The following is a 23,419-nucleotide window of genomic DNA, read 5'->3' on the forward strand; positions in this document are numbered from 1 at the left end:
ATCTTGTGGATATCAATAACTTTATACTAACATTTATATGGAAAGGCAAAATACAGAATAGCCAATGCGATTTTGGAGAACAAAGTTGGTGATTGCAACTACCTGACTTCAAAAATTACTTTAAAGCTACAGTAATCAGAAAAATGTTATATCAATGAAAGAAAAGAAAATGGGTGAGACAGAATGAGAAGTCCAAAAATAAATTAACATAAATATAGTTAAGTGATCTTCAACAAAAAGCAAAGGCAATGTAATGGAGAAAAGATAGTATTTTCAATGAAAAGGACTGAGCAATTGGACATTCCTTGCAAAACAAAGCAAAGTAATCCAAACACAGACCTTACACATTTCACAAAAATTGATTCAAATGGATCATAAAAGTAATTATAATATGCATAATTATGAAAAAAGTAGAAGCTTATAGATGGTAACTTTGAGAAAACATAGATAGCCTTAGATACGCTTATGACATTTTAGATACACATAAAAAGCCAAAGTCATAAGCCATGAAATAAATAATCAATAAGCTGTATATAATTATAAGTTTAAAATATCTGCCTGTGAAAGACATAGCTAAGATATTTAGAAGATAAGCCACAGACAAGAGGAAATATTTGCAAGCAACACATCTAGAGGATTATAACCCAAAGAATTCTCAAAACTCAGTAATAAGAAAAACAATACAGCAATAACAAAAATGGGCTGAAGACTATAACAGATATCTCACCAAAGGAGACCTATAGATGCTAAATAAGGCTACAAAAAGAGTAATGACATTATATGTCATCAAGTAGATGCACATTAACACAACAGTGACGTGCAACTATGCTATATTATCAGAATGGTCAAAATCTCATGAGCATATGGAACAGGAACTTTTTCATTGCTATTAGGAATGCAAAAGGATATAACCACTTTGGAAGACAGGTTGGGTCTCTCTTACAAGATTTAACATACTCAGTGTATGATTCAGTAGTCATCTTCCTATTACTGAAATGATTTTAAAGTTCATGTCCACACAAGAGAAGCCTGCACATAGACATTTCTATAGCTTTACTTATAATATCCAAAGTCAGAGCAACCAAGATGCCTTTCTGTAAGTCATGGATAAATAAACTGTGGTATATTTAGAGGATGAAACATCATTCAGTATTAAAAGGGAACGAGCTATCAATACATGAAATAAGATGGAGGAACATTAAAATGCATATTACTAAGTGAAATGAACTAATGTGAAAAGACTGCCTACTGAATTCCCTGCCTATTTGATATTCTGGAAAAGATAAAACTGTACAGAGAGTGAAAAGATCAGCAATGCAGAAGTACTGGGATGATTGGGGTTGGAGGATACATAAGATAAACAGGTTGAGCACAAAGGAACAGTGAAACCACTCTGTTGGATGCGACAGTAATGAGTATATGTCGTTACCTATTTGTCTAAACCCACAGAAATTACTAAGAGTGAACTCTAAAGTAAATTATAGAGTGTGGTTTATTGGTTACAACAAACATACCACTCTGGTGAAGATGTTGGTTTGGGAGGAAGCTCTGGATGTTTGGGGTGGGGTAGATGGTAATGGTGGGTAGATGTGCCTCTCTCTCAATTTTATTGTGAATTTAAAACTGCTTTAAATATGAAGTCTCAAAAAATGTAAAAGCAAATGGAAGTTGGAAAAATACTACAAATATACCCAAGTAATTTTAATGTGAGGCAAAATTGTACAAGTAAGAACCACTTATCTACTGCTGACACCTCAGCTTCATAAAATTTGTAGAGAGAACATTTTCTTTTCTATTCTCTGTAGCCATCTTATTTAAATGAAATATCTGTTCCTTGGATATCTGCTCTTGGCTATAATACTATTTGAAAGAATTATTCCCCACCTTAAATAGTAATTCTATGATAAACAATCCTGCAGGAGGACAGTATGAGAATTTATTTGGGATATATGTGCAATAACATATGTTCTGAGTCATGAGATACTCATACAGCAATTTCTGTTCTGGGTATATACACAAAGGAAATGTATATAAATCTATCCATACCCCCTTGTTCACTGAGGCATTATTAACAATATCCAAAACTGGGAAGAACCAAACTGTCTATCAATGAGTAGGTGAATGGATAGAGAAGTTTTGTTGTGTACATATGTATGAACGTTATTAATCCTTACAAAAGGAGTTCCTTTCATTTGCAACAATATGGAGGGAACTGTGCTAAATTAAATAAGTCAAGCACAGAAAGACACATATTGCATGATCTCATTTACATTGGGAATCTTAAACAAAAAGCTCAAAGCTGTAGAAACAGGGTAGAAGGCTGGGTTGAGACAGCAGAATGGGAAGACAGAAGTCAAAGGGTGCAAAATTACAGTTATGTAGAAAAACAAGTGTAGAGATCTAATATAGCACATGAAGACTATAGTTAATATTAGTCTATTACATATTAGAAATTTGCAAAGAGAGCATATTTTAGGTATTCCTTCTTCCCCAAAACAGATAGGTAACTGTAATACACTGAATATGTTAACCTGCTTCACAGTAGTAATCATTTCAGCATGTATATGTATATCAAGTCAATATGTTATTTATCTTCAATACACACAACTTTAAAAATTCATTTGTATTTAAGGGAATGATGATATTCTCCAACTCACTCAACATTCCTCTCCACCGCCCTCCTCAAATCTGTGATGATTTTGAAGCCATGTCAAAAAATCCACAAATATTTTAGCATATATTTCAAAAATGCAAGAACTCTTAAACAATAAATCCATAATATTTAATCAGTTTTTATGGCAAAATAACTCATTAATATAATCAAGTAAGGCAGCTTATTGTTGAGCAGGGGAGGTGAGGATGTTTAGACCCATGCATACAGTTACAACACAGACTCAATGAGGTAACACTTCAAGAAAAACACCAACAAGGCACCCGAGAGTCCAGGGAACAGGAGATGATTTCCAGCCTCAAAGAACAACTCACCCATGGGAAAGTTTTTTCGATGTTTAGGAAATTTTACAACTGTTTGTTTTTAGCTTTTCTCAGAAAAGTGTTTCTGAAATAGTACACAGGAGGAATTTCCTCGTCTACATGAAATACTTGAGGATTAGTGCGCTTTCCCTTTTCTCCAGTAAGCTGGAAGTTGGGAGGAAGGATTTACTAGAAGCAAAAAATCTGTGTCTATAGGTCCTCCACAAAATCTGAACTTTGAAAGTCCTTGGATTTCACCTTAGAATCTGCATTCTTAACTGGATGAATTCTCTTTTCCTTGTTTTTCAACAAGTTACCTCAAGTCATAAGGGTATTTTTGAATTGCTTGCTTGAGAGAAGGCTCCAGAATTTTGCATTTCTTATTATCAAAATGTACCAAATATTTTCTATAAAGAATCTTCTAGCCTTTCTTCAGTAATCTCTGAAAAATGAATTCAAAAGTTAAAATTTTGAAATAGGTGAGGGGATCTTTTTTCTTCTTTGTATTATTTTTGCCCTTTAGGGATTCAAGATGCAAGAGGTAAGAACTTTTTTAAAACACAAATGAATGTATCATGTATATTTATTATAACCTGCAGGATGGAAACGAAAAACATGAGTTCGTAGTGACATAAACAAGTAAAACATTGATATCATGTACTTCTAATTTGATGTACTGAGAAGAAACCTCATTTGTCTTGTATTCTTGCACAAAACACATCACTTCAAAGAAGGAAAGTCTACAAAAATATGTACCAGTACTTCTCAAAGTTGTCAAAATCATGAAAGACAAGGAAAGACTGAGATGATCTAAGATCGAAAGAGACTGAGGGGATGTGAAAATTAGATGTAACGTAGGACCTGAATTCAATCCTTAAATAACAAAAGGACATACATCAGAAAACTAGGGAAATCTTAAAAAGTCTTTTCTTCAACACATAAGCGAATAATGCTTGCAAACATCTAACCTTTTGAATAACTAGATTAGGCGATATTGGGACAGAGCAGATTTGCTGCAAAGAAGAAGGCATTTTTCTTGGAAATCCCAAAGTCTCACTATGTCTTGAATAACTCTCAGGTCCAGCAGTAGAATAGTAAAGCTTTGAAAATGTTTCTTTTATTCTCTAGACATGGTTTAGATCACTTCAAATACCTCTTGGAGTATTAGTTTCCTAATAGTTGGAGACAACAGGAGTTGGTTTTAGACATAACTCCAAACTAGAGGAAACATTCAAGGCTTCAGACTTTGCAAGCCACAGACTTCTCTTTCATTTTGAGCAGCTCTCTACTACTCTGCCGTCCATAAATATTGTGCCCTGAACAACACTCCCTAGACTCTGAACTCTGATGTGAAAGTAAAGAAAAATTCAGTCAGAAAAATCCCGTTCATCATGAGCACATGTACGCATGTGGCTGTAGTTTAGGAAAGTCTTCTGACTCCCAGCAACCCTGAACTCAGAAAAGTAACTTTGTGTCTGCTGTGATAGGCTCCCACCCTGTCCACTAGGCAGCATCACTCTCATCTGCCTACCATTGTACATGTCTATCTCTCCCTCCTTTTTCTTATGCATCCCTGATAAAGCAAAAAGAGATTCAACAATATTGATTATACTTAATAAGAGAGGGAGGAGATGTACAATTTGGGACATGCTCAAGCTGACCGGCCCCAAATGGTGGAGTTAGAAACGTGCCAGGGGATTCCAATTCAATCCCATCAAGGTTGCAAGTACCAACACCATCTCACTAGTCCAAGTGATCAATTTCAGTTCACAATTGACCATAATGATAGGTCTAAGAGTCAAAGGGATCATATAAGCAAGACTAGTGTCTGCTAATACTAACTGATAGAATTAAAAAGGGAGAGAATGATCCAACATGGGAAGTGGGATACGAGGCAGACTCATAGAATGGCATATGCCCTAAACAGCACTCTGGCCTCAGAATCAGCCCCTAAGGCATTCGGATCTGGCTGAAGAGCCCATGAGAGTATTTCAGGCATGGAAAGCCAAGACACTCTGGAAAAAAAAAGACCTAAATGAAAGATCTCTGAGTGAGATCCCAGTGGAAAGAATGAGTCATCAAAGAAGGAGGTACCTTTCTCTGAAGGGAGGAGAGAACTTCCATTTTGACCATGGCCTTGTCTAAATATGATCAGAGTCGGTAAACTCAGGGGGCTTCCATAGCCTTGGCAGCTCATGACAAGAGCCTAGGGTGATTACTGACGCCATAAACAAGAGTGTCAATTTGTTAAGTCAACAACAGGAGTCACTGTGCACTTGCTCCTCATGTAGAATCTCTGTCCTTAATGCATTGTCCAATGTGAAGTAATACTATAACTAGTACTGAAACAGTATTTTACACTTCGTGTTTCTGTGTGGGTGCAAACTGTTGAAATCTCTACTTAGTATATACTAACTTGATCTTCTGTATATAAAGATAATTGAAAATGAATCTTGATGCAAATGCAATGGGAGAGTGAGCAGGAGACGGAAGGGTTGTGGGTGAGAGGGAAGTTATTGAAGGGGAGGCATTGTAAACCATAAGCTGTACTTTGGAAATTTATATTTATTAAATAAAAGTTAAAAAATTATTTCTCTCACATATTCTCTTTTATTCATGGACAACAGGATATTTTAAAGGCTTGGAAAATTGCACATTATGACAAAAATAGACCTAAACCTTACATTATTGATCCCACTGAGCAGCAAATGCTGATATGCAGGTAATCCATTACTGTGGGGACAGGGATTTCAAGTTGACTACCATGGAACAAGATCGCTAACTTAGTTCATGAAGAAGCCTCCTTACAAAAACAACCATTCCTACCTTGAACCTCTCAGACCCAGTGGAATAGTGAAAGCTGCCCCTGTGAACTGTCTCAATCAGATATGGAAATACCCGAAGAAAGCCCTTTCATACTAGTCCCTAATGCTTCCAGCCTTGCTCCCACTATTGGTCTTTAGAGATTGTACGTATGGAAATGGTAACATTAATTAATCAACAGTAACATTAATTAATATAAGTCTGAAGACAAAGACTAAGATAGAGATGCATATACAGAATTTTAATAGTTTAATTTTGGGCTTGGGCTTCTGGCTTCCTCACTTTTCATCTCTGTATCTACATTGTTACTTATCTACAGCCCCTATGAAACTTCCCATTTTTTCCCATTATGGATTATTTCTTCTTACAGCATCTCGTGTTGCATGTCTTTATCGAGTCTCCTTCATCTCTTCCAATTTCCAAACACCCTTGCATTCTTTCTCTCTATCCCAACAATCTACTTTATACTTTACGTGAAGCTAACTTTCATTAATAGACTTAGCCTGACTGGAGTTAGTGGAGTCTCCTCCAAGAAACTGCTTGCTGCAGGTCACCATGGATCTAGAAGGCTGGATTGCTTTGCTTCTCATAACTCCTCACCAAGTTTTTCTCATACACTTCAGAAATTAAGTCAGTCTGTAGATTTCTAGCCTTAAATTAAAGATAATTGTCAATGCTCGTGGCTTATTTTTTAACATTTCTAGGGGTTTTATGTTTTAATCAGTAAATTATGACTATTGATTTTAATTCAGAAAGAATATTTCTCCAAATTCTTTAATTCAGTTAATACGCTGGGAAGATGCACCATGTTCATTCCGTAGCTTGAAGTGTTTGTTGGCATACTCCTGTGTAGTTCAGCATGAGAAATTCTAACAGTGTTGCCTTTCTGCTTCAAACCTAGGACACTGGATTACACAAGGCATCATGACAAAGCCCTGGTGTCTAGCACCACCTACAACTCTATTCCTATGGGTGAATGCTTTCCAAGCTACAAACAGATGATTGAAATACAAACTTTTGGCCCAAAATCCATTTATACTTTGGGGACTGTTTGTACTGAGACAATGTCCTTGTGACAGGATTTTGAAAAGTCATTGCAACAAATAGTTCTTTTAATTTCTCTGAAAACCCAACACTTCTTCAAATTGTTTTTCCCCCTAGATACCAAATTACCTTCAAGTAAAACTTCCCAATATGGACATCTAGTTGGAAAAGTAATCTGAGAACAAAAAGAGGATAGATGAGAAATCAAGGTTGAATGGAAGTCGTCTATAAGCAGAGGTCTTTGATTTTGTACTTTGTCCTTCAGCTTCAGAATTCAATTTTCCCACTCAATTTTCTGCTGTTCAAATGATGTAGTCATTTTGTTGCTTGGATATGGCTAGGTGGACTCCAGCTCTGGAAACAACAAAGCGGGTGAAAAGCTCACAGGAAGCCAGTTCCTTCTCAGAGTCTTTTGTTGGGTCCTTCATACTTTCAACGTGATCAAAGCCACTTGTATTGAATTTAGAGTGTTGTCATGAGTGTCATGAAGGCCCTGCTCTGGGACTGGAGAGAAGAAGGAGGACATTGTATAAATAATGCTAGAGGTCACTAGCATCAAATTTTGAACATCCCAGCCCATTTTAGCTTTGGGTTATTGCTTTCATTGATCCTAGCTATGGAAAACCCCCAGCAGGATGTAAAACTCTTCTCTTCCCTCACCAGATTTCTCTTCATCCTGCTGGTATCATGCTTGGAGGAGAGTGACGTCATTTATGTAGCAGCCTATTCCAGGCTCCTTCTCAGCTGGAAATAATTGCAAATAGAAACCACCTTGGGTCAGTGCCATGATATAAAATGTTGCATATGTATATCATAATTTTCTGTAAAGCTGACTTTTTCCAGTCATTTTCAGTGCTTTTAAGATGCAATACCTTTCTCTCCTTACTTACAATTTTGGATAATTCAATGCCATAAGGGAGCCTTCAGAAATGTCATATTTAAAGAGATCTTCCTGATTGCACAATTCATGGTAAAATACTTACATACATGATCTTTGAAAATTTTTCACCCAAATAAACTTAAGTTTTAATTATATTTTCTTGAAATTCTTGAAATGCTCTCATGAAAGTGAATTAAACTCCATGCCATTCACTTAGAATCTGTCATCCAAAAGAGTTTATTATTCATGTTAGGGGCTTTGCAAACCATTGCCCTCAAGCTAAATCTGGCTTACTACCTAAAGCATTTGAGTTTTTTGTTTGTCTTGCAGAATACCAATTAAGAATTATTTTTATAGTTTTAAGTGGTTAGGAAAAATCAAAAGAAAATATTTTGTGATTTTATGATATGAGAAAAAATATTCAAAATTTATATTTCACTGTACCAGAACATGGTTTAATTGGAACTCGCCATGCCCAATTGTTTATGTGTTTTTCATGTCTGCTTATTGTCCTACAACTACAGAGTTGAGTAGTTGCAACTGACACTGTGTATGTTCTGCAAAGTTTAAAATATTTACTATCTGGCCTAATATGGGAAAACGTTGCCAACCCCTCCTCCATATCCATTCACCTTTGCCCAGTGATCTACAGCCACATGGGGGCATGCCTGCAGCAGAAGACAGAAGTCATCAGGGAAAGAGGAGGTGATGTCTTAGGAGAGGGCATCAGACGGGATGTTTGTCAGAAAAATAGGTCATCTGCAGGCAGATGACTATGCTTGCTTTGCTGTGAAGACTTCCATGTACATAGTGTATATTTTTACCAGAAGGAGCAAAGACCCATAAATGGCAAACAAATTAATACCCCAAAAAAAGGAAAATAGCTGTGGCTATACACCATATACATGTGATTTTTCTATCTCTGACTCCTGGTCTCCGATTCACTGTATTTTGCTGTGCAACTTGAGATGCAGTGGAGAAGAGGGAGAAGAGGAGGGTACAAAGGAAAGGATGGCATAGGGATAAGAAGGAGGAAAGAGGGAGAGTTTTAGAATGACAGCATCATAATGGGGTAACAGACACCAAAGTGCGAAAGGTGGAAAAAAAGAGATTATGAAATAGTGAGTGAGGCCTTGCGAAATGAGTTCTGAGCCATAGATGGTGCCATTACCCCTATTCCTACCACAAAATAGGATTTTGAAAGGAGGCCATAGAAGCTTTGGTAATTAATTGATTGATTGGAGTGGATATCAAGACCATAAGAATAGAGGATATAAAAAGAGTATAGAGATATTCTATGTCTTCATTACTCAATTTTGGTAGATTGTGTATGTCCACAAATCTATCCATTTCTTCCAGATTTTCATTGTTGGTTTATAGCTGTTTATAGTAATTCCCGATGATTTTTTTTATTGCCACATTATCCATTCTAACATTTCCTTTTTCATCTCTAATTTTATTAATTTGGGTATCTACTTGTATTTGATTAGTTGAGCCAATAGTGTATCAATTTTGTTTATTTTTTCAAAAAAACAGCACTTCATTTCACCGAACTTTTGTATAGAGTTTTTGGTTTCAATTTTGATTATTTCTTATATAATTTTTTTTAAAGGAAAAAAAATGTGTAGTTTATTTGCAGTATTTCATCATTAGGAACTGTAGGAGATAGCCAGATATAGACAGTCATCAGACTACTCCCATATACCTCATTTGCATTTGCTATTATTCCTTGTTAGTTTTTTTTTTTAACTTTTATTTAATGCATATAAATTTCCAAAGTACGACTTATGGATTACAATGGCTTCCCCCCCATACCGTCCCTCCCACCCACAACCCTCCCCTTTCCCACTCCCTCTCCCCTTCCATTCACATCAAAATTCATTTTTGATTATCTTAATATACAGAAGATCAGCTTAGTATACATCAAGTATGGATTTCAACAGTTTGCTCCCACACAGAAACATAAAGTGAAAAATAATAGATGATTTTTTTTAAATGATGATGAAATCAGAGCAGACCTATTGTCATGTTTAATCCCAGTGAGAGTCAAGTTGGGAATTGATAATTTCTTTTTTTTTTTTTTTTTTTTTTTTTTTTTTTTTTTTTACAGAGGATCAGTTTAGTATGCATTAAGTAAGGATTTCAACAGTTTGCACCCCCATAGAAACACAAAGTGAAATATATTGTTTGAGTACTCGTTATAGCATTAAATCTCAATGCACAGCACATTAAGGACAGAGATCCTACATGAGGAGTAAGTGCACAGTGACTCCTGTTGTTGACTTTACCAATTGACACTCCTGTCTATGGCATCAGTAATCTCCCTATGCTCCAGTCATGAGTTTCCAAGGCTATGGAAGCCCTCTGAGTTCTCCGACTCTTATCTTGTTTAGACAAGGTCATAGTCAAAGTGGAGGTTCTCTCCTCCCTTCAGAGAAAGGTACCTCCTTCTTTGATGACCTGTTCTTTCCACTGGGATCTCACTCGCAGAGATCTTTTGCCAGAGTGTCTTGGCTTTCCATGCCTGAAATACTCTCATGAGCTTTTCAGCCAGCTCCGAATGCCTTTAGGGCTGATTCTGAGGCCAGAGTGCTATTTAGGACATCTGCCATTCTATGAGTCTGCTGAGTATCTCACTTCCCATGTTGGATCACTCTCCCCTTTATTTACTCCATCGGTTAGCGTTAGCAGGTACTAGACTTGTCTATGTGCTCCCTTTGACTCCCAGTCCCTCCACCATGACCAACTGTGAACTGAAACTGATCACCTGGAACAGTGAGATGGCATTGGTACATGCCACCTCGATGGGATTGAATTGGAATCCCCTGGTATGCTTCCAACTCCACCACTTGGGGCAAGTCAGCCTGAGCATGTCCCAAATTATACATCTCTTCCCTCTCCCATTCCCACCACCATGTTCAACAGGGATCACATTTCAGTTAATTTTCAACACTTAAGAATAACTGTGCATCAATTACAGATCTAAACCAGTCGTATTAAGTAGAACAGATAAAAAAAACTACTAAGAGGGATAATGTATTAAGTTGTTCATTAACAGTCAGGGCTATGCTGATCAAGCCACCGTTTCCCATAGTGTCCACCTCACTCCAACAGGTTTCCCTCTTGGTGTTAATTTTAATTATTTCTTTCCTCCTATTAATTTGAGATTTGGTTTGTTCTTATTTTTCTATGTCCTTAAGATACATTGTTAAATTATTTATTTGAGGCTTATCCAATTTCTTGATGTAGGCACTAATTGCTATAAAATTCCATTTTACTATTGCTTTTGCTGTAGCCCATAAGTTCTGATATGCTGCATTTTCATCTCCATTCGTCTCTAGCAAGATTTTAATTTACAGTCTGATTTCTTCTGTATCACACTGTTCATTCAGGAGCATGATGTTCAGTTTCCATGTGCTTGCATATATTTTCTAGAGTTTCTTAAGTTGTTGATTTCCAGCTTCACTCCATTGTGGTCAGAAAAAATACATGGTATTATTTTAAATTTTAAAATTTGCTAAGATTTGCTTTATGGCCTAGAATATGGTCTATCCTAGAGAAAGTTCCAAACACTGATGAAAATAATGTGTGTTCTGTAACTGTGGAATGAATTGTTCTGTCGATATCAATAAGGCCATTTGGTCAATAGTGCATTTTAGCTCTGTTGTTTGTTGATTTTTGTTTAGTTGATCTGTCCATGATAAAGTGATAAAATCGATTGAAGTCCTCATTACTATTGTATTGGAGCCTACATTTTCTTTTAGATTCATTAACATTTGTTTTAAATAACCAGGCATCCTGGTATTGGGCACATATACAGTTAATATAGTCACATCTTATGATTGAATTGAGCCCTTAATCATTACATAATGCCCTTCTTTGTCTCTTTTAACAGTTTTTGTATTAAAGCCTATTTCATCTGATATTAGGATGACTACTTCTGCTCAATTTTGCTCTCCATTAGTGTAGAGTATCTATTTCTATCCTTTCACTTTTAGTTTGTGTATATTTCTCCTGGTAAGGTCTCCTTCTTATAGGCACAGAATAGTGCCATTCACAATAGTTACAAATTTTTTAAATAGTTTGGAATAAAATTAACCAAAAAGATGAAATATCTCTACAATGAAAATTATAAAACATTTAGAAAGAAAGAGAAGACACAAAAAATGGAAGAATCATCAATGTTCATGGAATGGAAGAATTAATATCATCAAAATGTCCATACTACCCAAAAATTAACAGACTCAATGTGATCCCAATCAAAACATCAAGGACATTCTTAGATATAGAGATAGAAATGCTACAATTCATATGGAAATACAAAAGACCACAAGTAGCTAAAGTAATCTTAAACAATAAAAACAAAGATGGAGGCTTCACAATACCAAATTTCAAGGGATTCTACAAGGGTAGTTACAATCAAAACAGCCTGGTACTTGCATAAAAATATACATGTGGACTGTTGGAACAGAATATAAACCCCAGAAATTAATCCATGAAGCTACAGCCAATTAATTTTTGACAAACGAAGTTAAAGCAATTCCTGGAGAAAAGACAATCTCTTCAACAAATGGTGTTGGAAAATTGAAGTTGTGCATGCAGAAGTATGAGACAAGACCCCACCTTACTCCTTATACAAAAAAAAAAAACCTCAAAATTGATCAAGAATCTATATCTATGATGTGATACCATCAAATTACCAGAGAAAAACATCAGGAAATCTCTGCAAGACATTAGCATAGGTAAAGACTTCTTAGAAAATACTCCATAAGCACAGGCAATAAAAACCAAAATTGGCAAATGGAATTACATCAATTCTAGGAAGCTTATGTACTGCAAAGGAAACACATAACAAAGTCAAGCGGTAACTGACAGAGAAAGAAAATATTTGCAAACTACTCAACTGATAAAGGATTAATAGTCAGGATCTATAAAGAGCTCAAGAAAACAACAGCTAAACAAGCAATCCAGTTAAGAACTGGGCAAAGGACACAAACAAGCATTTTTCAAAGGATTAAATTCAAATGGCCAACAGACACATGAAAAAATACAATCACTATCCATAAGGAAAATGCAAATAAAAAACACAATGAGGTTTTCACCTTGCCCTAGTTATCATCTAAGAATCAAAAAATAATAAATGCTGGTGAGGACGTGGGGATAAAGGGACCCTAATCCACTGTTGGTGGGAATGCAAAGTACTACAACGATTATGGAAGACAGTATGGAGATTCCTCAGAAATCTGAAAACAGATCTACCATATGATCCAGCCATGTCACTCCTGAGAATTTACTCAAATGAAGTGAAATCAGTAAATGTATTTGTACCCCATGTTTATTGAGGCTCAATTCACAATATCTAAGATGTAGAATCAACACATATATCCATCAACTGATAACTGAATAAATAAAATGTAGAATATATACTGTCAGGATCTCCCCCTCCAGGAACTGGCCAGGTTGCCATGAAGGAAGAGTCAAGGAGACTGAGGAAGGTCAAGCTAAGCACACTTTATTGATACTTTAGGCGACTAGGAGGAGAGATCGCTCAAGCCTACTCCTGCAGGCACTAGGCGCTACAGACCAGGAGCTTCTCCCTGCAGGCACTAGGCACTATGAACTGGGGAGAGAGGCTGAGCAACATCTGGTTTACAGCATCTAAGGGTCCCCTTATATACAGTTTCTAGAGGCTAGCCCCGCCCACATTCCCAACCTCCCAGGGTCCCATAGTCATGGCAATGACAGTTTGTGGTTTGTGGTTAGGCTGCCCTTTTCAAATCTTTTTTTTTTTTTTTTAATTTTTTGACAGGTAGAGCGGACAGTGAGAGAGAGAGAGAGAGAGAAAAAAGTCTTCCTTTGCCGTTGGTTCACCCTCCAATGGCCGCCGCGGCCGGTGTGCTGTTGCTGGCACATCGTGCTGATCTGAAGCCAGGAGCCAGGTGCTTATCTTGGTCTCCCATGGGGTGCAGGGCCCAAGCACTTGGGCCATCCTCCACTGTACTCCCTGGCCACAGCAGAGAGCTGGCCTGGAAGAGGGGCAACTGGGACAGAATCCGGCACCCCGACCGGGATGAGAACCCGGTGTGCCGGCGCCGCAAGGTGGAGGATTAGCCTAGTGAGCCGTGGTGCTGGCCTCTTTTCAAATCTTACCAGCTAGCATGGTTACCTTTCTACTTTTCTTTCAAGCTGCGCTACTTCGCACTTTCTTTCAAACGGCACTACAGCTACTTTCTCCATGAATGGTTCCCTAACATATACTGTTTGGAATACTACTCTGCCATAAAAATGGAATAAAATCTTGTTTTTTGCAACAGAATGGGTGCAACTGGAAACTCTTATACTTACCAGAATAAGCCAGTGCCAAAAAGACAAATATCTTGTTTTCTCTTACATGTAGTAGCTAATATAGAATATAAAAATGTAAAGGAATGAAACAGACATCTTGTGATTTGATTGTTGTTTTCAGACTTTGTTTATACTCCTGTGGAACTGTGGTCTTTCTCTTTTTTTACTTGTTGAATATTATGGTTAGTGGTACATTACACCTGTGATTACAGAGTGGGTTGAAATTATGTTTTTGAAAAAATTAAAGAAAAAAGAGATGAAGGAGGGAGTGGGATTGAGGGAGGTACAGAAGTAAGGAGGGAAATATTATCTTCTTGGAATTGCATCTATGAAGTACATGAAATCTCTTCTTGTTATATTAATAAAAATTTTCAAAGAGAGTAGAGGGCATATATGGCATTAATAGTTAATGTTAACAGCTAGAACAGGCTCAAAAGTAGATTTTTGGACATTTTTCCATTGAATTGTAATTGAAATAAAAGCATACACATGACCCTATTATGTACACAATGTAAAGGTGGACCAGCTATGGCTGAAATGTCATGACCTTCAAACACACTGAGCCATGTCTCTTCTTCCGGGCTTTCCACAGTGGAGTTCAAGTTCCCCCCTTTACCCTGAAAGAATAATCATCACTTTCTTATCCAACAAGAGCCTTTCTGACTTTCCAGGTGGCACTTTGAATCTAATTACCAGGAAAAAAGGAGGGTTCAAACACGTAGTTGTAGTCTCCATCCATCCAGGGATTGTACAACTTCCAGAAAATGATTTATAGTTTGGTAATAACACAGGTGATTTTAGAGCATATGCATTTTTGAGCTGTGTCATAATCCTATGGAACTCAAAAACACTGAGTAAAGGGTTAGCTCACAATGCATATGAAACAGATGCAGGCTTGTTTCAAATAATTTTATGAAACTTTTTATGACAGCAAATATTTAGAAAAGAAAGAATATGCATTTATAATTTTAAAATAGCAACATTAACATTACAGAGACTCAGTGGATAGAATAATTCATAACATTAATCCATTTAAGATTTGGAGATATATATATATATATATATATATGGTTTTACCATTTTTGTTGAATAAGTGAGTACAAGCAACTAATAATTAACATATTGACAAAGTAGCCATGATAACACTCATCATCCTTTGAGCAGTTTTACATCCTTGTTCACTCTGGGACACATAGCACAACTTGTTAGAAGTTCAAGAGACGTGGAATGTTCTATACCCTCCTCGTCATTTACTTGTTCAGACCACATGCACCAAACACATTAGAAAACACAGAATGAGATGTGCCAAACATGCCTGCTTCATTCACTCCATCATGCTTGCAGCAATCTTTTCATAGTGGAGCATGTCATGCCATAACCTCTTAAAATGCATATCAAAATAGATATCAAATACATATGAAATGCTTATCAAAATGCACCCAGGTGTACTAATGAAAATGATTTTGGATGCCACTTATTTAGCTTTGAAAATGTGTTTGCCGTATTTGTGTTCAAAGAGGAAGATCTATGATCCTAGAACTTTGCCTTAGAAATGCCCAGTGAGGTACAAATGAAGTCCTCTGTCACCAGTCTTAGCCTCTTTCCTGTGGCTAAAAGAAGGAATATATTTCCTATCAGCTCTTCCCAAAAATCAACAGGTCAAAAATGATAAGCTCAGAGTATGAAAGATCATCTATTTACATAAAACTTCCTTAAGGATCCTAAGGATTCTATGACCATCCAATGTGAATTTTCCAAGCATGAACTACTTGCCTTCTGGGCAGATGAGTATCTTGGAAATCAACAAATTTTCAGGTTAAAACAGAAAAATCACAACTTCCTGTTGTACATAAGACTTGTGTGATTCATCTTCAGTGTGAGCATCATGGAGCCCACATGAAGTTATACTAAATAAATCAGTTATGACCATGGTTAATAACTTGCAAGGCTTATGGCTTCTGAATAACACTTTTTTGTGAAGGGCAGAAATTAGAGAGGAAAGTCATTGCTCTTGTGTCAGTTGTTACCATTGAATAAAAAAAAAAAACGAAGAAGAAATATCAGCATGAAATGAATGTTTCTCTTGTGCAGAAACTATTAAAAAGGTGTCCAAAGGTATCCTTTGTAGTGGTATTAATTTGTTTCATCAGGAGTTTGAACAATTGTTAGATGATGATTGTGACTCAAATAGATTTTTAGAGTTCCATTTCCTTGTACTGATATGCAAATGAACATTTTCATGCTCTACTCCAAACTCTGAACAAACTGTGCTCCATGTTCTACCTGAAAGCTTAAGAAGGTCAGTGAAATTTAGAGATGAAATGCATTATGATCCTCGAGATGAATAGCTGATGCAGGGACATGCCTGAGAACCTCGTAACTATCTTACAGTAAGTGTCGAATTTGGATGTTAGATGGCAGAAGAGAGTTGACTGTTTGAAGGGGAAAGAATGTGAAAGAGGGAAGAAAACAAAAAAATGTATGATGCTAAATGATGGAAAATAAACTTGAAATGCTTCCAAAATATAGTCAATAGAAGGGCTAATAGACTAGGTGGGAAAGGTTTGATATTAGCAAGTGTAATAACGGAAATGTGGCTTTCTCCAGAAGGAACTGCCAATTTTTTTTTATTGTAAAGCATATCTGCATGTTGCACAGATGAAGAAAAGCTGGGCTTAAACAGGAGTTTAGAATTTTCAGTAATAAATATGCAGCAAGACAGGATAGGTTATATTTGTAGTCTATAGGATGACAACAACTCACAATTTTGTAGGAAGGTAGAAAACTCACTGAAGAGCTAAACAAAGTGCAGAATGCAACATGTGGAAATTCAAAGCTGTGGTGATTCCACTGTGCATTGCTCTCTGGTGAAATATTCAACAATCAGTTGGCTTAGGAACAGACATTTATGGAATATAAACTACATACCTAGTACTGAAAGTGGAACTGTAAGACAAAAGCCCAAGGAGTTCAAAGACTAATTCAAAACACAGGGCTTGCCCACAGGATCCGCTTACAAAACCAAAATGCGAATAATATGGCAACAGATTTTGTGCTACCAGTAATTCGAAGTTAGGAGAATACACTTTAAAAATGTCATTTATTGCTAGAGACAGTAAATTCAAAGACTAAAACAGGCTGGTTTACTAAGCAAAACTTTAATGGGAATAATTTTGGAAAGTGAGTACATTAGCTCAGAACATTCTCCACAGTATCAGTGGGAGAGGGGTGCAATTAGAATTTCATGGTAGGTTTTCTTAAAATTATTTTTAAGTATGGTAAAATGCACATAACATGAAATTTACCATTTCTTTCAACTAAATATTTGTGTTCTCCAAAATTCACAGAATGAATGCCAAATTCACAATGTTGTGGAATTTGGACTTGAGCCTTGGGGAGGCAGTACCCTTATAAGAATGAGAGTAGAGGGCTTGCTTCTTCTCTCTGATTTCCTCTTTGTGAGAATACAAAGATAGCTATCTGCAAACCAGGAAGCAAGTTTCAGCAGGTGCCATTTCTGACAACATCTTGATCTTGGACTTCCCAGCCCCCAGAACAGTGAAAAATATCACTGTGAGGATATATTTTGTATAAATGACTTAGGCTGTAGTATTCTGTCCTAGCCACTCAAATTGACTAAGATAGCGACATTAGCCATGTCTAAGTGTAAAGGTCAATGGCATTAAGTACATTCAAATGGTTGTACAATCATCAACAGCGTTCATCTTTTGAACTACTTCCATCTGGCAAACTAACATTATGTATCCGTTAAGCAATAACTGCCCATTACTTCCTCCTCTATCCTCTGGCAACAACCTTTTTACATTATGTCTCTATGAATTTGATCATTTTAGGTACCTCATATGAGTGGAATCATATGATATTTATCCTTTTGTGACTGGCTTATTTCACTTATCATAATGTCCTTGAGTTTCACCCACGCTGTAGCAAGTCAGAATTTTCTTCCTTTCCAAAGCAAACTGAGTCCATTGTATGCACATATCACATTTTTTATATCCATTCACACATCAATGGACACTTGAGTTACTTCCAATTTTTGAATATTGTAAAGAAAAATGCTGCTTAGAATGTGAGTTTTCAATATCATTTTGAGAGAATGGAGGGGTTATATTTTTTAATCTTCATTAATGTGAGGTCTGAGAAGGGAGTGGAATCAATAAGCAATGAAAAAAAATTCTATGACTTGGAGTCAAGGTGACAAAATGTTCAGCAATGTAGAAGAGTCTCACCAATGATGGATTTTCATATTTAAAATGTCAGTGGAACCCTTATTACAAAATATTGGAGAAGAAGAAATATCAAGAAATAGACCATGGCAATAAATCAGGTCCCAAGAGAGGATGGCTCTGAACTGTGGAAGGTACAGAAAGGAAGAAGGACAGATAAGTATGAGGACACTTTGACAAGATTCAAGATAACATTTATCTAATGGACCTGAGAGGCAAACAAGAGGAACAAGAGTGATTTGTGTGATTTAGGACAGGTTATTGATCACTGATGGATCCCTATTTCTTCTTATTCATTTACAAAATTAAGATATGAAATATCTAATATATGATGATATTTAATAATGCTTCTTTGTTTTTATTTATCTGAGAGTCAGAGTACGGGGTAGGGAGGGAGAAGAAAGGAGAGGAAAAGGAAAGAGATCTTCCATCTATGGGTTCACTCCCAAAATGCCTGCTACAACCAGGTCCCAGGAATTCCATCCAAGTCTATCCTGTAAGCATCAAGGACCCAAGTATTTGAGCCATCGCCATGATGCCTCTCAGGTGAGCATTAGCAAGAAGTTGGATTAGAAACAGAGGTGGGACTTGGAACTGGGCACTGTGATACATAATGAAGTTTAATTCACTGTGCTACAGTGTTCGCTCTTCAATCATCTTTAGATATAAAGATTTTAGCCAAAACATGATTGTCACACATATAATTAAGGATGTTTAGATGCCTGGCAACTCCTGCTGAAAGACCTGCTCTATAAAAGCTTGTGAAGATGACCAAGTTTGACTCTCAACTATCCTCATTTCAGTACTTTTCCACCAATTGCCTGCCCATGAACATCCTCAAGGGTTGACTGCCTACATGTCTTGAAGAATTTTCAGAGCCATATTCATGCCCATAAATGGCATGTGGGTTAATGCCCTGGCCTGAAATGTCAGCATCCCATATGGGCGCCGGTTCTAGTCCCAGCTGCTCCACTTCTCATCCAGCTCTCTGCCATGGCCTGGGAAAACAGTATAAGATGGTCCAAGCCCTTGGGCCCCTGCACCCACGTGGAAAACCTGGAAGAAGCTCCTGGCTCCTGGCTTCAGATCGGCACAGCTCCAGCTGTTGCAGCCAATTGGAGAGTGAACAAGCAGATGGAAGACCTCTCTCTCTCTCTGTCTCTCCTCTGTCTGTGTAACTCTGACTTTCAAATAAATACACAAATCTAAAAAAATATATATATATATATTCCATATTTCAATTAGTCAGCTACTGCTATCTAACAAATCATTCTGAAACCTAATGGCTCAAATTTTAAGGCCTAAAACAATCATCAGCTATCATATCTCATGAACTATGGCTGTGCTGGGCGTGTTGACCTGGAATGATACCAGCTGATCTCAACAAGGTCCACTGGTAATTCTGTAGTCAACAAGCCAATCTGCTGGGGCTGGTCAGTCTAGGCTGGCATCCATGAGTGTGGAAGGGTTGGATAATACAGCTGAAGCAAGCAAAGTCTCTTGAGACATGGACTTGGGACTAGCACATTTTTATTTCTGCCACATTTCATTAACAAGTAACAAGGCCAGACACCGTCTCTTAATGGGAGGAGCTATGAGGTCACATAGCAAAAGACATCATTAAAGAGAAGAGTAGAAAATTTTAAACCATTTTCAATCTACTATCAAAACTTAATTTGATCTCTATCCTACTCTCTCAGAACATAGCTGAGTGCCCGCTAGAAATAGGTCATTAATGAAGACCACAAATTTTTCAAGGATGAGGGTGAATAAGCTTTTAATCTTGGTATCCTTGATTAGTACATTAAGAGAGTTAAAGCAAGCCCTCAAGACATACTTGTTGAAATGACACAAAACTAACTTACAAAGATATTTTAATGCTTACCATGGAAAATGTCTTACCTACCCTTTCTTCTCTAAATCAACAATTTAGAGATGTGCTTTATAGAAGGTTTCATCTGTGCTATTACACACCGTTGGAAAAATTTGAAAGTGGCAATTGTCCTATATAGCATATTTAAAAACTTTTATTTAGCTTATAACTTTTTTATAGTATGCTGAAAATTCAATATGTTTCTTCACTAATGAGCAATAGAATAATGTCAGTTGATAGTTCGACAGAGGAAGGCATTTGGTATAGTGGTTAACACATTGCTTGGGATGTTCATGTCCCATAGCAGGGTGCTTGAGTTTCAGTCTAGCTCTACTACTGATCCCAGGTTTTTGTTAACATGCACACTGGGAGGCAGTAGTTAATGGCTCAAGTACTTGGGTTCCTATAACACACCAGGATGATGCAGATTAATTTCCTCTCTCTTGGCTTCAGCCTGATCCATCCCCACCTGTGGCCATCATTTAAAGAGTAAATCAGTGGATGAAAGATTCATTCTCTCTCCTTCTCTCCCCCTCTCCCTCTCTCCACCTCTCCCCCTCTCCCCCTCTCTCCCTCTCTCCCTTTCTCCCTCTCTCCCTCTTTTCCTCTCTCCCTTTCCCTCTCTTTCACTCTCTCATTCACCCTCCCTTTTCAAATCAATTAAATAAATAAGAACACGTGGAAAAATGCAGATAAAGAAATATAAATTAACATATCATGTGGCATTAGGTTTCTTTATATTCTAGGTGATTTAAGGCCAACACTAGTGTCTCCTTCCTCCCTGCTCTATTCTTAGAGTACTCCACACAAGACAAAATACCTGCTGTGATTCCCTTTATATATATTTCATCCCCACTTATGATTAAAAAAAAACTTTCAATTCCCGTCTAACAATTACATTTTACTGCCAATAGTTGGACTAAATATGATTTGTTACTTTGAGAAATAAATATTTTTTATAAAGAACAAATAGTAATGTGTGTTTGAAACAACTTAATAATCCATGGGTGGTTACAGACACAATCACTACAAAAAATGATTTGGGCAGAAACTTCCATTTCATATTGGTTTCTCAATAAGCACTTCTGTAAGTAACAAGATATTGGAACAAATAGGCTATTAGAATTTTTGACCATATTTTGTTCTTTGATGTGGTTTTTGATCACAATCAAAACTGAACACCACTGAGAGTTCTTTTAAACTTTTTCTGTATCCTGTGAAAAACAGGGATAATTACAGAACTTATACCAAAGAATATGTGTGACAGTTAAATTACCTAATTCACATAGATGTTAAGTATGATTGCTGACTTTTATAACTAATCATCACTATTAGCTGTAGCTCTGTAATTTGCTTCATGAAGTAGTCATTGCTGTAGCACAAAGATAGGATTCTATGCATAAGTGATGACTGTACCACATTCCAAGATGTCGCTCCCCGTCTTCGTGGAGGAACGACACAGGACCCTGCGCTGTTCTTCTGTCTGCTCGGCCCTCCCCGGGTTGGCTGCTGGTCCTTCCCGGGTTGGCTGCTGTCCCTTCCACCTCCGTGGAAGGGCGGTTCCCCCTGGCCACATTCCCCACTTCCGCAGGGGAGCGGCACACCGCCGGCCGGCTCTCTCGGGGGCTGCACAGGTGTTCCTTCAGCTAGATGTTCCCCTTAGATGTTCCTGGTGAATGCCGTCTCTCTCCTCCTTTATAGTCCTCCTCCGCCAATCCTAACTCGGCTGCCCACACGCCGAGTACGCTGCTCTCCTCCAATCAGGAGTAGGTCCTACAGTTTATTGGTTGAACTGGAGGCAGCTGCGTAGAAGCTGTTTTCTTCTCTCCCAGCGCCATATTGTGGGAGAGCAGATGCATAGAATAAGTCTTAATTCCAGTAACAGTCTAGTCCGGGTTGCTCCCCACACAAGAGAGCACAGAGCTTGGTGCATTGCTCATAATAATAATAACAATATTATCAACAATGGTAGTTGAGTGTGAAAAATAACAGGTCACTTTATCCAAGTAACCTACCTACTAAGGAAGAAGATGAAATATAACTATACCAGTATCTAACACATGAATAAGTCAATATTAATGAAAACTATGAGTAAAATTCAACATCCAAAAATTGTTTATGCACTCCCAAAAAGTATAAAATGAATTCTCTGTATGAAAAAACAAAATTAAATAACTATGTGATATAAATAAATAGCAGATGGAAAAATATATCTATGACATTGGGGTAGAAAATTATTCCATTAAGAAACAAAAAGTATGATTCAAGATGGAAAAGATTAATATGTTCAGTCCCTTTAAAAAAAAAACAACATTTTACAGGAAGCAAATGATGTCATAAATAAATTTTTTAAGTAAACCACTAATGGGGAGAAGATAATTGCAATACAAACTGACATGGTAAGGATAACATATATATATACACACACACACACATATATGTACATATGTATCCATCTATAAGTGAATATGAAAAAATATAACGTGCAAGGATATGAATATGAAATTTACAGAAACTTGAATGGCCACTAAACAACAGAAAAAAGCCTCTGCTTCCCTAATACAAATTAAAACAACAAACTATAACACATCATCAGGTTGACAAAAAATTTTTGTCTGGCAAAATCAGACAAATGTAAGTTAGTAAGAAATAAAAAATCTGACTGGCCAGGCATTGCTGGTGGTACTAGAAATCCACACCATTTTGCAAGTCTTTTGTCATACCTAGAGAGTGTGACAATGTATATATTCTATAACCTAGCTATACCAATATCTGCCATGTACTTTAGAAAAAAACTCCTAAATACATAATATGACATACATGCCAAATGAGATATGTACAGGAGTATTTATAGAAAAAGCACCATTTCGGGGCTACAACTGTGACATAAGATGTTGGGCAGCATCCCATACGGGTGCCAGTTCGAGTCCCCTCTTCTGATCCAGCTCTCTGCTATGGCCTGGGAAGGCAGTAGAAGATGGCCCAAGTGCTTGGGCTCCTGCACCCATGTGGAAAAACGGGAAGAAGTTCTTGGCTCCTGGCTTCGGATTGGCACAGCTCCGGCCATTGCGGCCATTTAGGGAGTAAACCAATGGATGGAAGACCTTTCTGTCTGTCTCTCCCTCTCTCTGTAACTCTGCCTCTAAATAAATGAACAAATCTTTTTTGCAAAAAAAAAAAAAGAGTAAATTTCATGTAAATTGTGTTAAAGTCATGAAATGGAATATTTCAGTG

General features: G+C 37.1%; 1 long non-coding RNA gene across 6 annotated transcripts in view; it reads right to left on the bottom strand.

The window, feature by feature from the left end:
• Positions 1-23,419, bottom strand: part of LOC100339238 (uncharacterized) — a 254,751-nt gene that overhangs the window by 230,791 nt on the left and 541 nt on the right. The window lies entirely within an intron of this gene.

Source organism: Oryctolagus cuniculus, chromosome 14, assembly GCF_964237555.1.
Source record: "Oryctolagus cuniculus chromosome 14, mOryCun1.1, whole genome shotgun sequence".
In the NCBI taxonomy this organism is placed as follows: domain Eukaryota; kingdom Metazoa; phylum Chordata; class Mammalia; order Lagomorpha; family Leporidae; genus Oryctolagus; species Oryctolagus cuniculus.